This window comes from Petaurus breviceps, unplaced genomic scaffold (assembly GCF_028583685.1).
Source record: "Petaurus breviceps papuanus isolate PSGF00001 unplaced genomic scaffold, PetGlider_PUasm1.0 90977, whole genome shotgun sequence".
Classification (NCBI taxonomy): Eukaryota; Metazoa; Chordata; class Mammalia; order Diprotodontia; family Petauridae; genus Petaurus; species Petaurus breviceps.
This window is the reverse complement of record NW_027187391.1, coordinates 12,750,823-12,765,722: the sequence shown is the minus strand read 5'-3', so window position 1 is coordinate 12,765,722 and position 14,900 is coordinate 12,750,823. Positions and strand designations below refer to the sequence as shown.

Sequence of the window (14,900 nt, the reverse complement as noted above, 5' to 3'; positions counted from 1 at the left end):
GGGGGGGGGGGGGGGGGGGGGGGGGGGGGGGGGGGGGGGGCGGTGAATGGTGGTGGAGGGGATGGTTCTTGCACTAGGTCCGAGCGATCAGCCTGAAACCTGTTTTCCTCGTACTTTGTGGACTTTGAACTCTGGTGTGGGTACCGGGGCTGCTTCCCCTCTGCCAAACTTTCTGCTCCACTTCAGGTGATGTCTCTCGCTTGCTCAGAATTCTTTGCGTCTCGCCACTTCCCTGGAAGTCTTGTTACAGGGGGTCGGGAAAACCCTTTGGAAACCTTAACCTAGGTCCCCGCTGCCGGTTCATTGTTTCTTCTTCCTTTACTTAACCTGTCCTTGTCTCCTCCGTCCAATAATAATAATAGTAATGATAAATTCTCACTGATGAGCCTTCGTCGGGTTTACTACCCTTCTCCGTCTGTTTCAAATTTATATTTTGAGAATACACCTAAACTGTGCAGGCGTAAAGATGATGACCCATAGTTATGCCTAGAGATATAGGAACCTTGAGTTCTGTTTGTTTGTTGGGGTGCATGAACAAATCCAGCAGTTCCCTTTTCAACTGGAAGCACGAAGAGTTTCCAATGACTTTTATGAGCACGTTCACCACTGTGTTCCGTATTTAATAATTTTTTATGTGCTGTGGAGCGAACAGCTTGTGGAGTTTGCTAGGATCCGTGAAATTAGGCTAGAGTTGTCAGAATTACACTGGCTCTCTATGGATGCAGTGGAAACATTACAGTTCTCCACTTCCACCCCCCAACAAATGCAGCATGACTACAGCACTGAGAGACTGTTCTTGGAAACAAAGTCTTCGGTAGTAGTCAAGAGAGCTCTCTAAGACTATACTTTTTCTTTTTCGATGTTGTTTAGTTGTATTTGCAAGTTGACAGTTTGCATGGTTCTTTAATCTGCGCCCTACAGCATCCAAAAATCTTTACTTAGTAGCACTTAAATATTATCCTTTCTTTGTATACAAAACTCAGAACAGCTTGGAGTTATTAGGAGAGTTTACTGATGGAATCTCATGGCAGAGCAGATGGGCAAAACAGTAAGGGAGAGTTTAATTTTTGCAGACTGTTACAGAGTAGATTCTCGCTGCGTTTTCCCTATCTCTTTGCCCTGAGGGAAGAAAGTTTGTACTTCTCAATGATTGCCTGAGTTTGCTTCCATTCATACATTCTTTCTCTGCCTCCTTCCCCTCTAAAGTGTGGGAGAAGATACTCAAACCATTCAAGAATATGAATCCAAGGGCAGCTAGAGAAGGTGTAGGTTCCCTTCTTGCCTGGTGCAGTATAGAAGTGCAGAGACATGTGTTTTGGTTTCAAGACAGTTCCACGTGGAGGACCTCTGTGTGCGTGTGTTGTGTACTTGATCTGTAAGGAGGTAACTGGATTCTCCGTGTTCAAACCCAGTGGGCTGTTGGCCATTAATTTGCCTCTCTGGCTGTCATTACAGACACTTCCAAAATCTGATACCTAAGAAAACCAACAGGTTAGATTTCACATTAAGGGCTCATACTTAACAGTTTTCTTTTCCCCTTACCTCTATTTGGCTCGCACCCTGAGATGAATGTAATTGATCGAGAGAAATTTATCTTCAAGAATATGGCACTCTTATCGACAACAACTGTTTGCATTCTCCATAGGCATTTGTCAATTTCAGCGTCAAACTCCAGCGGGATTTAGGTGGGAGCTTTAATAATTTTTAACACAACTGCGTAATGCCAATCCTAGGCTTCTGAAGTTTCATTTGAACTTAGGAGACTGAAAATATTAGAGGGCGCTGGTGCTTTTGTTGTTTTTTAACCCACCCGACTCAGGGGGTCGCTAACTAGGATTTTCTTATAATCCTTGATATTGAACAACAAAAAAATACGTTCTTGACTTTTGTAGGAAGTTATCTCAAGCCCTAAGCGCTCAAACGCGGTAATCAGAACCAGATAAAAGATAGGGAAATATGAAACAAATCTTTAATATTTGCCATAGACGATTCTAAGGAATAAGTGAGTTCTTAAGTATTTATGTCTGTTTTAGGTAAAAATGAAATATTCCAAGTAAGCAATAGAAAAATAAGGTAAACCGAAATGTACAGAATTATGCGGACTGGAATACCAGAAACAGTGATAAGTGTAACCAGGAGACTTATTTTACTTTTTTTTTTATGGCAGCAAGAGAAAAAAGCAAAAAAAAAAAAAAAAAAAAGCCTGCCCTATGTTTATTGTTGATTATATACCATGGAAAAGTTTTAAGTTAATCATTCTCATTGCAACTGTTACAAATTACTGTACAAGAAAGTTTATCTCACTTTAGCCTTTCCAACTAATACAATAATATTAATCTTTTTAAAAAATTTTCATTTTCTTCTGATTTCAAGAAACATTTCAGTAATTAATATTTTTAAACATTAACACATTTTAAATAGTTTAAAAACCATTTATCTGCAAATATTGTTTCAATACTTAGAAACTAGTAAAATGAAAAAAAATTGTATGCAATGATTAGAATGAAACATAAATCAAATCTATTAGAATTTATTTCGTTCTGCCTTTTTTATAGAAATGGATAGTATTTAAGAAAGAATATAATATATTTTTCTGAAGTGTTTGCTATCCATATCAATTTTGCAATATTCATATATTGTAACCTTCAGTCTAACTTGAAATTAAAGCTTGTAAAATACAATATTTTTATAAAGTTAGTTAAAATTGTAATTTTCAGTCATAATTATACTTTTAAAAATGAACATTTGAAAATGTCACTTTTTAAAGAAATTTCATTTAAGTTCCTGTTTTCCTCAATATGAAACACCTCTTCTTGTGTGAAACACACATACATACACACACACACAGAGTAAGTTCTCTGTGTCAGAGAGTTCCCTTTTTACTTATGTTGAGACTTTGGGTGTAAATAAATTGTACACAGCCACTGGAAATACAGTGTCCAGTTTCATGTTTTTAATCTCTGTTGCAAGCTCTAAATGATTGATGCTAAATTCTATAAATACATTTGTGTGGCTTGGCATTTTATTTTATTTATTTTATGCAGTGGAATTAAATTAACCATATTTCTTAGACAAGTAAAGGGGGTGTAATAACCATAAGTATTGTTATGAAAGTTGAGTACATCAGATAGTTCACATTCCATCTTTCCAATGATAAAATTAAATATGATTCAGTCATTGAAACCACACACCTTTTATACAAAATTCGAGTAGAGGGGAGATAATCCTTTTCAAGACTTAGTGAAGTGTCAAGTAATTTAAGACTAGAAGTATTTATTATGTTTTTCATTATCTTTTTTTCTGTTAGGTAAATGAAGGGACATTATGAACTTTGAGTGAAACAGGTCTCCCTTTCTAAGGAGTTTATTCAGCATAGTTCTACATTGCAGCTGCTGATCATATTTCATAGAGCTGCTAAAGCACTTAAAACCTAAAATTAGGTACTGTCTGGTAGTAAATATTTCACATCACTGCTTTAAGAAATAAATAGAAAAGTGTGTTAACAAAAGTAGAAGACATTTTGAATATTTCCTCTAAAAGATGAACAAATACATCACAAGCCTTGCTCTTAAATTGAAAATATATTCTTACAAGTTCTCTTACAAATGGATAGGGTGCTTGCATTTCCTAAACTCTTATAATGCCTCCCTATGGAGAATCTTAAACTAATTGTATTCAGAAACATAGTGAAGGATTTTATTACGATGGCTACTAGTTGAAAGAAATTGATACTAGTAGGCATTGGATGAAGTTGCAAGGTTTCTCTGTTGAAGCTTTCTCACTGACCTAAGAAGTGAAATGATTATACAAGTGCTTTGTACATTGGCCAGTGTGTTATTGTAAATTATTATAAAATGCTAAACATTTAATTTTAGTAAGTTTGGTATTGTATTCAGTAGTTAGGTATGTTTTAACTTACCTATTTTAAATTTTTATAAATTTAGTTTGGACCTGCATACAAGAAAATAATTAAAAATAGCATATTCCAAAGTAGTAATGCAACTTTTGGATACTTTGTGAGTATTCTAAAATTTTGATACATATTTAGGTTATAGATATAATCTGAAGTTGCATGTCTGTGTATATATGTGGGCATGCATACATACCACAGAACATTTATGCATGCATATATGTATACATGTGTGGGTGAAACTTTATTTTACTCTCTATTTTATTCCTTGTGATAGTTGACCATATCTGTATGAAATTTTTTCCTATGAAAGAAATATAGTATTGTAAATGACTTCCAATGACATCAGGGGAAATTAAGTAGGGTTGTTTCATTGTAAAATGGAATGTATTTTAAGTTATCAAAATCACATTTTTACAGATGGCTATGAACTGCTTTAATGATTTCATTAATGAATCTTATTGTCACCTCTTATGTCATTGAAGAGTGATAATCGATCTTGGAACCCTGAATCATTTGATATTTGAAACCTCTAGACTTTGGGCTGGCCCTTTTCTCACCCCTGAGATTTCAGTACATGGTAATATTGAAGACATAAAGCATTTTGCTTTTTCAGAGATTCATAATTATTCTCATATTTAAAATTCTGTAGCATATTAAATCTGTAATTGACAAACTTAGTGACCTAAAAAAGTTGAATTGCTTTTGATTGTATTTCTGAGACATAGGAAAAAAAATTCCATGTTTTCTTTGGGTGAGATATTGAACATTATCCTTTAGAGATAGGTTTTTGTTGTGGAGATTTTGGTCAAAGGCCAGTTATTATCATGATGTAGCAATGGTTTCAGAGTAGAACTTCATTAGGATAAGGTAGCAGACCTATTTTGAAATTTCCTTTGTAGGAAGAATGCACCACTTAAAAGCACATTTCAAAATAAGATATGACACTTTATCCTCTTTGTTGTTGCTTTGCTTACTTTTGGCACATTAGGGCTCTATAACCTTATGATTTTTATATTAGACTTAAATGTAGAAGAATATTTTCTTTGTGAACATCATGTGTTTTACAAATGTTAAGCATTTTATATGGTATTAGTTTTTTTTCTGGTCGTTTTTCTTTTGGACACTGTTTGTGAGCTATTTTATCAAGTGGTCATATTGAACTTAAAGAGTGACTTTAGTGATTATAATTAATTTAGAGAAAGAGAACAATATGTAATTCATGCTTAGCCATTTTTGGAAGAAAATTTACCTTTTATAACATCAAAATATGGATCTTTGATATTCTTTCTCAAAGGAAAATAAAACATCATAATTAGTACCCTCTTTAGATATGTTTAGAGAAATAATCCTCAAAAGAAAACAAGTTGATACAATTTCTTTGGCCTAATGAGTTATACTTAATAAATGTCTAAGTATCCACAATTATTTCATACTATTTTATGATGTAAATCCTGGGCAAGAACTTTGTGTGTATTTTCCTGTGTTTTTAGCATGCTGTTTGTACCCCCAAACAAGGAGAAACTGTTAAACAGTTAAAATTGTCACAGTTTTCTTTTACATTAGTGAAATTCGTCCCCTCTGTATATATCATATATATATATGTAAAACACATATATACTTATACATTATATGTTTTATATATATGTGTACATATATATATATATAATAAAGCATTTATATAGTGCCTATGTGTCAGGCACTGTAGTAAGCACTTTAAAATATTAATTCATGTGTTCCTCACAACAACCCTGAGAGGTAGGTGCTATTATTATCACCATTTTACAGTTGAGGAAATTGAGGCAAACAGAGGTTAGGTGACTTGCCTAAGGTTGCACAAGTTGTTACCTGAGGCAGGATTTGAACTCAGGTCTTCTTGACTCCAAGTTCCTGGTTCTATCCACCTAGCTACTTAATATATATATATATATGTATGCATATATGCATGTATTCACACATACATATATGTTTAGATAAGTGAATCTTCATGTTGATCACACTATTAATTCTAGTACTAGTTGATATTTCTCAAAGGTGATACTCTATTTAGAATTTTGAATGTAACATCCCTTCATTCGTCTAATCTCATATCCCCCTTTATAGATTGACATATGAAGAATTATTGCTACTACTCTTCTTGCGTCACTTTTTTTTGCCAAATGTAATAGTTATATAGAAATGGCTATAATTAAATCGTTTATATGTATAAGATCATGTCATGAAGTTTAGGTGAGCTAGGTGGCATAGCATATAGAATTCTGTGTCTGAAATTAGGAAGACCTGAGTTCAAATTTGGCCTCAGATACTTGTTAGCTGTGTGAACCGGAACAAGTCACCTAACTTCTGCCTGCCTCTGTTTCCTTAAATGTAAAATTAGGATAATACTAGCATCTTCCTCACAGGGTTTTTTGAGGATCAAATGAGATGATATTTGGCATTGCTTGAAATGTTATCCATAAGCTCATATAGTATCCTATATACTATATCCTATAATACCCTAAATAGTGTTGCTCTGTGTCTACCAGGTAAGATCACATATACATTTTGGAAGTCCTTGTATAGACCCAATATCTATATATTACATTTCACCTCTGGGTCTGAATTTCTTTGTGTTTGATTATTTATTTTTAATTTCATGGATTGAGCATTTTGTAAAGGGAAATAAAATGTCATTGACATGATACATCCCAGAATTAATGAGATCGTATACAACATTAGTTGATCCTTTTTTTCCTTCATCTCATCTTTTGAAATTAATACCCATTAAAGTGAGTTACTACTTTTAACAAATCTAACCAAGAATCAAACAGAATTCTAATGTTCATCTTCCAACTTCCTTATATAGATTTTTGAATACTCTTGATATCTTAGTTAGAAATCCACTGATTATGATTCTGACTTATTTTTCTGATTTTATATTTTACCCAAGAGCATAAAAATCGGATTTAGGTCTCCTTTACTTACTCTGTAGAATTAAAAACCACCACCATCACCATCACCACCACCACCACCAAACTATTTAGTTCCCCTGGCACAGAGTTGTTCACATAGTAGATGTTTAATATATCCTTGAGTATTAGACCATTAGAGCTGGAAAGGACTCCAGTGATAATCAGGTCTAATCCTTAATTTTACAAATGAAAAAATTGTTTCAAGGGAGGAAAAATGACCTAGAATGTTTGGATCATAGAAGTTTAGAACTGATAGGGACTTTACAGACCATGTAGTCAATCCCCTACCCTTAGTGTGCATAGGAAACAGGTCCTGAGAAATAAAGCAACTTGCCTAACATTACTTCGTAAATTAATGACTAAGGACAAAAATATGGGTCTGTTTGATCCTAATCCAGTCTTCTTCCCATCATAACATGGTGATGATGTTGCTGACACAAGTGCAGAAAAGAGAATTATGGTATGAGTTTTCTTTTCCACTGGTTATGTGGGAACTGTTTTGCTTGAAAACTATTAGAACCTTACAAAATGTATAACTCTGTCACTTGCTTTACAGATTTCATATTAATTTTGGTGGAACCAGATAGTTTACTTAGTCATTATGTGGTATAAAAAGCATTCAATATTCAATAAATATTCATTAGGTCCCCAACATTCACAGAACACTGTAGTCTGGGACAAAGAAGTAAATAAAATAGGATTACTCCTCTTAGGGAACTCATAGCCTAGTTAGGAGATGTGGCATATACATAAATGGCTACAAAATAAAATGATACATCTGTGGATAAGAAAGTGGTGTGCCAAATCTTATTTAAGGTGTTGTAATGTTAATGGGATGCAAGATCATCCTGCCCAATAATATGCCTCATGTGGAGCCCATTAAGGGAAACAAGCTTAGGGAAGACTTTAACACCTTTTGTTAATTTCTAATTAGGCACTGAGTCATGAGGGTTGTGATACCCTCTGACTCGAAAAAAGGGTATATATACACTGAGGTTAGCATTTTGCTTTGGGTCTCATTTATTGGAAGAATGTTCTTGTGATTTGACCAGATGAGGCAATTGGGTAAGGAGGTCATTCAAGGAATGTGGTGGTTAGGACTGCTTGGAAAATCTAGCTTATTAATGAAAGGATTGGAATAGATAATGTACAAGGTCCCTAAAAGTTCTAGCATACTGGGGAATTATGATTTAGAGTCAGACTTTAGAGATTACCCAATACAACTCTCTTATTTTATTAGATGAAGGAAGTAAGTCTTAGAAAGGTCAAATGATTTTTATATGACCCCACAGTCAGCAAAGTGGCAAGTAACAAAATTAGAATTTCAACTCTAAGATTCTGCCTCTAAATCTAATGCTTCCTCCAGGGTGATGATGACAAGGAGGAGCACCTTGATGATTGTCGTTGCTGTCTTCTTGATCCTGTCTGACTCTTTATCACCCTATATGGAGTTTTCTTGGCAGAGATACTAGAGTCGTTTGTCATTTTCTTCTCTAGCTCAGATGAGAAAACAGAGGCAAATAAGATTAAGTGACTTGCCCAGGATTACATAGCTAGTATGAGTCTGAGACCAGATTTGACCTCATGAAGAAGAGGCATAATTCCAAGCCCAGTGCTCTATCCATTGCACCACCTAGCTGCTGATAGTGATGATGATGGTGACAGCTAACATTTATATACCATTTACTATGTACCAGGCATTGTGCTAAGCACAACCTATTGCCTCTTTAGCTTAGGTGAAGTACGTGTAAAGTGGAGATAAAACTGGTTAAGTAGTTTAGGACCTGATTATGGAGGGTCTTCTATGTTATTTTAATAATTTTGAATTTTATCCCACAAGCTGTAGGGAGCCATTGACAAGTGTTGTGCCGACTTAATGAAATATTCTCAGATGTAACTCAAAATACCTTAATGTAATTTTGGATTTATAAGACTATTCAGATTTGAGTGGGAGACTCTTTTAGGGACCTCAAGCAGAAGTTCTTGCTCCAAAATGGTCCTAGTTTTGATCTGTCTCTTTCTGGAAGTCTGTATGACACTAGTGCTTTTCTTGAAATAATCAAGGTAGAGATTAGAAATGCCCAGCGACTGATTTTCTTTCATAGAAATATGAAAACATATTAAATTTATTATAAACAAAACAAAACCCTCAGAGACAATGTGGCACAGTGGAAAGAATGCTGAATTTGGAATCAGAAGACCTGAGGATGAATCTCAGCTCTGCCATTTGCTACCTCTATGACCTTGGGTATGTCACTCATCTTCTCTGGGACTGAGTTTTGGTACTTGTACAATGGGGATGCTGGTAGAGTAACTAAAATACATCTAAGGTCATCTCTGGATCTAGGTCTATGATGCTAAGAAGGCAGGGAGATAAAGGAGAACAAAAACCACAGTGGGAACCAGGAGACCTGGGTTCTAATTTTCATTGCAGCACTAATTTACTATGTGACCTTTGACAAAGGACATTTCTTTTTTGGGTTTTAATTCCACCATGTAAAATTACAGACATGGACTAGATAATCATTTATTTGACTTTGAGTTCAAACCTAATAGAGTTTCTCAAATGAAAAATATCTAGTAATCTTTGATTATAATTAATGGTTCTCAATCTTTGATTATAACTAAGATTCTCAACATACATGGGTGACTTCCTTTATAAATGTAACTATTTTCTGTCCTGTATATTGTAAATTTGAAAATGTGCCTAAATTTCAAGTGATAATAGACTTGATATCAATGCAAATATTCATCTATGCAGTCCAGTATATTTTTCCCCCAAATATTTATGATTTCTGTATGACCTACATAAGAGGTACTACACTATACCAGTTGCGAACATTAGTCATGCTTTCCCTTGAAAGAAAATCCAATAGTGTGAGATCAGGCAGAGTAGGGGGCTGTTAGGTAGAAGGGAAGTATGTTTAACTCTGCACCAACTTCTGAGGACAAATTTTGTAGCTTACCATGAACTGCTTGGTATATGTATAAATATAGTGTGGATGCTAGTGCCATCCTTTGTCTTTCAGTTTATTTTCATTACACCTATAACTACTATACATAATTTTAGAATTATTTTAGACTCAAGCATACATAGGAAAGATGAATTCCTTCCACGGTGTCACAGGTGATTATCCTTACCTATGTATGAAAACCTGAACTGTCAGGGAACTCATTACTTAGTACCTACACGTTTAAGATAACCCTCTATCTGGGAATATCTGAAGGGTATTGCCATTTAAGAAAAGATTTGCTGTTTCACTCATGTGTGTAGACTCACACTGCCTTTTACAAATATATACATAACAAATTTTACTTAATATTTGAATATTTCATTTAATATTTTCATCCCATATTTGAAGATCATACTGGTATATGTTGATGGAGGACACAAAAAGGTATTTGACAACTGTATAAGATTTCATGTCTGATTCCTTTGGGTGGGGGAATATGGCATGTAGTAGGTAAATCTCTGTGTAGGAAAAAAGCTTGAGTCACCTGAGTTTGCTGATCTATTCACACTCCCTTTTCTGTCCTCTTATCTAGGGTATTTCAGTGATTCATTTCAAAGAAAGTAGCCATCATCTGTCTTTCAACAGAGGAAAATGTTTACTTTATGTGAACTTTATTTTTATTGGTCTGTATTGTCAGAATTGTATGAAGTTCCCTGTAATATGATACTATATACCTTTTATGCTTTATGTTATGTCTTCACAGGATTGAAATATTCAGTGTCACATCATGTCTTCATTTTTTATAAGTGGAATGTGGAACTTTCTTCTAAACAAGGCTTTTCATTTTATGCTAAAAATGCTTAACACACTTTTAAAATAATAATAGTAATAAAATAGCTTTTATATAGCACATCAAGTTTTATAAAACACGTTATAAATGTTGTCTCATTTTTATCCTCACAAAACCCTGGAGTGTAAGTTCTTTTATTATCCCCATTTTAAGTCTCATATTTGTCATATTTTTAATCACCTATAGCATCACTGTGATGGGCAATATTCTCATTGCGATCACCATAACCTCTAGCCAGACTCTGAATTCTCCAATGTATTTCTTCCTTACTTTCTTTTTTAAATTTTATTTTTGACCCAAATGCCAGGACACAAATACAGAATAGAGAAAAGAAACAAAAAAGTATCATAAACTTAAATATTGGAACTTAAATACAAAGTTACAAAGAAAAAAAAGCATGTCTTGTGCATAGCAGAACATGAGAGAATCCAAAATATGTAACAATAAATTTCCATTTCAAGAAAGCCTATGTGATAAATAATACTCCTTATGTTGAGAATCATCCATCTTTTCTTTGTTTCCTTGTGAGTTTTCTTTTGTTCTCTGCTGTGCATTTTTTTACTTAGCTCTTTTTCCTCTTCCCCCAAGCCCCCAGAAGGCCACAATAAAGTTTAAATATGTTTCTCTATAGCTATACATATATACATGCACATATACATATGTATATAGACATATACTTTCCCAAACCTATTCTAATCCTGATCTTTGTTTTTATGTATGTACATATCTCTTTCTCCCTATCCCTCCTTTCTCCTCTACTTTACTTCTACCCACTTCCTTGCCCTTCTATGACTTACCTACCCCCATTCAAGGATCCCTCTCCTAGTCTTCCATTCCCATAAATCTAAACACCCTTCTATATCCCTATTTTATATATTTCCTCACCCTCCTCTCTAAAGATCCCTCCCTTGTTCTCTCCCCTCTCCCTATGCCCCTACCATTCTATTTCTTATTATCCCCATTTTAGAGAGGAGGACTTCAAAGTAATATTTGGTACCAGATTTGATCTCAGATCTTCCTAACTACTCATTTAGGACTCTATCCACTGTGCCACCTAGCTGCCCCATTGGTATAACATCATGCTCAAAGTTTCAAACACAAATCTTAATTTATGTTTTTAATTACTAAAAATTTTTTTAAAATAATTTTGTATAGAGTAGTCATTCTATGATAGAATGTGAAAATTAATCTCAGTGCATTCTTTAGTTGATACTGGTCTATACATTTTGTTTTACAAATAAACACACAACTTGCTGTTACTGGAAGTAACTACAGCCTAAGCATCTTTTCTTTGTATTAAGGAGTGCAGTAAAACTGTCCTCTAAATATTAGGTGGTACAGAAGATAGACAACTAGACCTGGTATCAGGAAGACCTCAGTTCAAATTCTTCCTCAGACACTTGCTAACTGTGTGACCCTGGGCAAGTTATTTCGCTTCTGTCTGCCTCAGCTTCATTATCTGTAAATGAGAATAATAACTCTTACACTGAGCAAATTACAACTTCTATCTCCCTTGGTTTTCCAGCTGTAAAACTGAGATAATAGCATCTGCCTATCAGATTTATTGTGAGGATGAAACAAAATCATTGTAAAGCACACAGTGTAGGCTAGCACAGAGTCAGCACTTAAATGCTTGTTCTTTTCTTATTGTGAAGATCAAATGAGATTATGTGTATGTGGAATATGGGCATGTATATATATATGTATATATATATATACTTGTATGTATATATGTACATGTACATAGAAAAGGTACTTTGTAGGCCTGACTCCAACATATCCATGCCTGCAGTTCATCTGACCTTGGAGGAGCATCCTGAACAGAGATTCATTTATCTCAGGCCCCTACAAAAATCTAAGTTGTTCTTTAATTAGTGAATTTTCCCAAAGCAATTTAATTACAGGCCTCTCCTATCGGAATCCTAAATTTGAATATCCATTGATTGGGACATTATGTGGTAGATTTCTTTCTTAATGTTCAACAAATGAATAAGATATATTTCCCTGACCTTAGTGGGCTTACATGCTAAACAGGCAGATAAAAACATGTAAATTTCAGAAGGTATTTTTGCATCAATGCTACTTTATAAAAGATTAAGTTGTTTATCTCTCTGTTTTTCTCTCCCTTTAAAGATGAGTCCTTAATCTAGAGTCCTTAGATAGGTTTCAGGCAATCTAAAAGTTTGTTTTCTTATGTATTTTGATCACTGTACTTCAAGCTAATTGATTTTTTCTAATCCTATGTATTTTATTTTATGAATATGAAAAGATGATTCTGAGAAGGGGTCCACAGAAATCATCTTATTGACAAAAGGGTCAATGATACCAAAAAATTATTATCCCATGTTCTAGAATGTAGACTTTGAGAAAATAAATTATTTTGACTACTATGAATACCCAAATTAATTTTAAAGGATGTATGAAGAAAGATTCTATCTGTATCCAGAGAAAGAATTGACAAATAGAAATATGTAAGGGCGGCTAAGTGGCTCAGTGAGTAAGAGCAACATCCCTGGAGTCAGGAGGACCCAGCATCGGTTCCAGCCTCAGATACTTAACACCCCCACAAAAAAAAAAAAACAACAAAAAACTGGCCATTTAACTTTGAGAAAATTACTTAACCCCAATTGCTTAAAAAATAGAAATATGTATACAATAATTTTATGTGTGTGTGTGTGTGTGAGTGTGTATCTAATGGTGGCCATCTCTAGGGGAGGGAAGAAAAAAAGGAAAAAAGAAATTTACGTGTTAACTTTGTTGTATTTTGAAAATGAATAGCAAGTTGTACATAGTAGATTTGCAGTATCATGTGTAATCATTTTTAAATTATACTACGCTATGGAAATGCTTGTTTTATTCCATAAATTAAAAATAAAAAAAATTTAAAAATAATCTGATTGGTGGCTTCCATAGTCACAGATCACACTCTTCTGTAAGTTACTTAGACCTACCAACATGTGATGGATTCTAGGGAGTAAGGAATTGTGCTTCTACACCCACTTCTATCTTATGTAATCCTTAAGAAATTTTTAGCACTTTAAGAATCAGTGATTTCGGGAGAACCAGGGTTTTCTCCATGGGTTGGAATCCCAGATCATTTCCAACATAGTAGATGGACTGTGAGAATTGCTGTGGCCTAAATTTCATAAATATAATGTCAATTTGGTGATTTACCTCTCTGGACATTGTTGGGCTGGTCATTATATGACAGGTAAACAGACATAAAGTCCCTCATCAAGTCTGTATTCAAAACTTTTCCAGTTTGGCCTCAAGTTAACATAGCCTTTTGGGGACCCAGGGTCACTTCCATGTCAGGATGAGGCATCAGAGTAGAATTTTAGTGGAGGAGTTTGTATAAACTGAAGAATTAAAAGACATATTTCTACTTGAGGTTTTTGATTTTGGTTTCTCATCTGAGTTCCTTAAGAAACAAATTGGTCCCTCCTCAAATGCTTTCTGCTGATATCATCTTAATGTCAGTGTGAGTGTTTTTAATCCCTAGATTTACAGATGTAAGAGGCAGCTCCTTTTACACTGTATTTGTTTGTGTCAGTGTTTGAAAGTGTGGGGACCATAAATCCCTTATGTGTCTGTTAAATATACAGTAGAGCTCTTAGTGATAGTAAGGGTTCCTTTTTTCAGGCACACTGAGGAAGGAAAAAATTTTGTTTAGTTTCCAGTGGTTTGTTTTTAGGCATTTCCCACAAAAAGATGAACAAGACCCTTCAAAAGCCACTCTAACTTAGTCATTTAGCCAAAAAACACTGACTTAGACATCCAAAAATAACATGAAATTAAAATTAGTGTTTCAAATAGTTACACAAATTGTGCTTTTTTCTGCATGAATCATTTTGGTGATGTAATTCATGATTTCCCTATATTGAGATAGAGGTTGGGCAGCAAATGAAGGCAAGAATTGTTTTTTTCTCCTTTAGCTTTCATATCCTCTCTCTGTGCCTTTGTATAAGCTTTTCCCCATGACTAGAATACATTCCTTCCTCACTTCAGCCTCCCCAGATTCTTAGTTTGCTTCAAAATTCATTTCAAGCCTTTAAAAAAAAATCTTCTCAGATGCTAGTATCTCACTTTCAAATTACTTTGCATTCATTTTTATATACATATATACACATGCATGCAGGTATTTATGTTGTATATATACACATACATATATATTTGTATGTATGTGTATGTGTGTGTGTGTGTGTGTGTGTGTGTGTGTGTGTGTGTGTGTGTGT

General features: G+C 34.3%; 1 protein-coding gene across 6 annotated transcripts in view; it reads left to right on the top strand.

The window, feature by feature from the left end:
* Positions 1-14,900, top strand: part of EYA4 (EYA transcriptional coactivator and phosphatase 4) — a 335,518-nt gene that overhangs the window by 1,512 nt on the left and 319,106 nt on the right. The window lies entirely within an intron of this gene.